The sequence below is a fragment of the Hirundo rustica genome, chromosome 4 (assembly GCF_015227805.2).
Source record: "Hirundo rustica isolate bHirRus1 chromosome 4, bHirRus1.pri.v3, whole genome shotgun sequence".
Lineage (NCBI taxonomy): Eukaryota > Metazoa > Chordata > Aves > Passeriformes > Hirundinidae > Hirundo > Hirundo rustica.
Window position 1 is genome coordinate 57578274 of NC_053453.1, and position 3499 is coordinate 57581772.

Below are 3499 nucleotides of genomic sequence, written 5' to 3' on the forward strand. Positions count from 1 at the left end.
TGCCACTGACATACTTGTAGGTTGAAGGCTTAGTGATGAAGTTGTACTTGCAGGCAGAAACCTTTAATGCACAAATCAGCTCAGTTCAGGTAATCTTTTCACTGTAATTTAGGCTGCTGACTTAGATGAAATAATGAGCTCCTGCTTAGAATGTTTCAATGACAAACAAGACTTACTCCAGTTTTTGGTAGGTGATATAAGCTACAGCTCTTTGTAGCATACTCATGTGTCATGGGACTCTTACAGGTTTTTTGGTTTGTTTTTTTTTTTTTTTCCTCTCCTTGCCACCTTTTCAAGTTATCTGTCACAAAATAGCATAGTAGCTTTTCATCCACACAGTGTTGTACTTGCTGCCTTAATGACATGATCACAATGTCCTAGGCTGGCTAGCTGCCTACAGTTAGCAGTCCTTGCAGCTAACTCCTTATTCCTAGCAATTAGCATCAGCTATTGCCCACAAACCATGAATGACTCCCTAAAAATATACAAATACAAGAGTTTGTTAGACGGGCACTTCTGCTCGCTATTTTTAAGTACTCATTCAGTAGCCTTGAAATATGACAAAATAATTTCTTGTCAGATTTAAGATCACAGAATATTTGTACCTTCATTGAAAGAAAAAACAGAAAATAAAAGGTCCAAGATACTCTGGCTCTGTCACATACAAGGATGCTTAATTTGAATGGGAAATTTAACTTCTGGGAAAGAAATTCGTGTGTAAGGAAAGATTTCTAAAAAAAAGCCTGTTAGCAAATAGGCTTCGATTGCTTTTTTTTTTTTTCACATAATTCAGATTCCCCTGGATACCATTAGAAATTTTGCCTCTTATTGATGTCATGATGACTGTAGTAATGATCAAAAGGACAACTCTTTGGAACACCTATTGGGAAACCTAAGCTCAACCACTAGCAGCTGTATAGCCTTGCTATGGAAAAATTATCTGGTATGTTCTGCAATTCATCTCGTATCCTTCTCCACCTCCTGAGATGTGCGTGAAATTTATTTACGTTCCACAGATCACATTTCCCAGAATCAGTCTTATTATTGCCTATTCCAGACTTTCCTGCTGTTTGTGTCTCCTTCCTTCCTCTACAATGCACAAATAGAGGGCAGTTCAGGAAAAGAAGATGATGCTCCAGACCAGAAGGGTTCCCTCTCCTCTTAGCAGCAGTGCAAGCAGGGGTCAATGCAGGTTACAGACATGGCGTAAGGAGGGAAAATGGGGATCTCATGGCTCGAGCTGGGTGATAGTTATCTACAAATGTAAAGATAGATTTATCCTGTGCTGCTCAGAAGCTCTACTTATTTACTCAAAATTGTATTTAGTACGCAGCTGCTCGTCCACTGCTACCCACCAGCTGCCAGTGTACCCAGTCTGAGCTCTGAGGACAATGTGAGGTGGTTTGGCTCCTAATGGAAAAGGATTTACTAGAAAATGAGTTACCATCTCTGGCTGAACTGCTCACTGTGGGATAGGAGCACGTACACAGAGAGTCAGCACAGAGAAATCCACAGGCTGTTATTTCATACGGACCTTATCTCAATGTAATTTTTCCACTTGTCAGGCTATATAGAAACTGTCTTATTGAAAGTTAATACAATGCTGGTTCTTAAAGCTTCATGTCTACAGCACTTCTGTAAATTTTCCCATGAGCAGTAATATTCAGGATCCGTGGATCTGCTGCAACTGCTCTATTTTATTAAAATGTGGTGATACCTAAAAAATTTGGAAGTATCTTGGCAAAGAATGGCTATGAGACCCCCTTCCTCTTGACAGCAGGAACATCCCAGGCTCCATTCTTATTTTGATTTTTTTTTTAAAAGTTCTACTCCAGGAGAACACTTGCATATCATAAACCCTGTTTTGCTAGAAATTCAGCCAGGAACAGAGCTGAAGTGCGTTCCTTTGCTTCCAGTATATTTCTGCTGTGATGGAAGATGATCTCTCAGCATGCTTTTATGGGTTTAATTCTAGTTATCCTGCTCATAAACACACAAATACCATTCCTCCTCAGAGCAATTTGTTTTCTTACATATTGTAATAATTTATCTGTCTGCTTCCTGCCAATTGGTGCATAGGCAAAAATATTTGATAGCTCACAACAGATTGTTTTCAGAAGTATTATTTTCATCAATCAGTTCTTTTACAGTGAAAATTGAATCATGTGCTCCAATTCTGTGCGTTTTCCTTCCCTTTCTTTTAAAGTGGAAGATAATGCCAGAGCGGAAGAGCTATCAAAATATTTTCTATAGACGGATTCTCTGGGCCATAGGGTCTTTTTCATGTATTCCCTCTGAAATGGTTGAATGTGGAATTTAGACTTGAGTTTGGCCATTACTCAGAACAGACCTATATTTGGAAGAAACGAGAGACCTGATGGATTTGTTTTGCCCAAGGCCTCACACTTTCTTTGGAGGGACTCCAGGCCCGCCCACACACCCTTGTCTTTTCCAGGTCCTGTAGCAAGGAGAGAAAAAGAAACCATTTTGGAGCCAGATTCTCCCACCCTTACACATGCTGGGTAGTACCCAGCCTCTCAAGCAATCCCAGCCACAGCACTGAGCCTGTTTAAGGTGCTGCACACAGGCAGTAAGAGCAAGATTATCAAAACCACGGTGGGTGTACTTGCTTTTTCCTTGCCTTTAGTGATAGTCAGCTGGCATACTGGGCTAGGGCAGGCTGCACTGAAACCTGGTAAAGCTGCAAAAGTAATGGATTTGGCTACTTGAACTTTTAAGATGCATAAATATTCTTCCAAAGGAGGTAAATCTTTCCCTCCTTGCTCAGGCAGAACCTACCCCAGGCTAGCCATGTTTGACACTCCCCTCGAAGAAGTTCCAAATTCTTTTCTTTTGATTCAGTGTAGTGACAAAACAAAAGCCTTCAGGGTTACATCCTTATGAGTTACACTGGTCATTCTGCTCTTCCAACAGTCATTCTTTCATTTCCTCACAGAAGCCAACAAGTACCTCATCCTCCCGTCAGTCTAAGGCAGCAGCGATGGGAAAGGCAGCAGTGGGGCCTCCCGACGAAAATAATGGCACAGAGGAAAAAGCACCAACCAGTAAAAATATGTCTTTTTGTCAGTTTGCGTTTCAGCAGTTTCATATTAATCTTGCACAAAAAGGTTCTAAAGCCAAGTAAAACACATCTTGTGACTTGAAACTGAACTGATGAACTCCCCATGGGCCCTTTGCTTATCCCGATAAACTTATTTTTCCTAGATGGAGTGTATTTAGAACAAAATAGTGTATATTATTAAATCTGTATTGTGCTGTTCAGTTATACATGGGAGAGTTAGTAAATTCAGTTTGTGGGTTTGGGTTTGTTTTGTTTTTTGGCTAACCAAGTATGTCCTCTACCAATTTTGGTCCACCTTCAAGCCTCCAGCTGCTTCACTGCTTCCCTGCAGATTTGCTAGCAATGCCAAGGGTACCACTGTGTAAGGAGAATACACAGTTATGCAATTTGGAGAATTTGGCAGCACAGCAAGAGGAA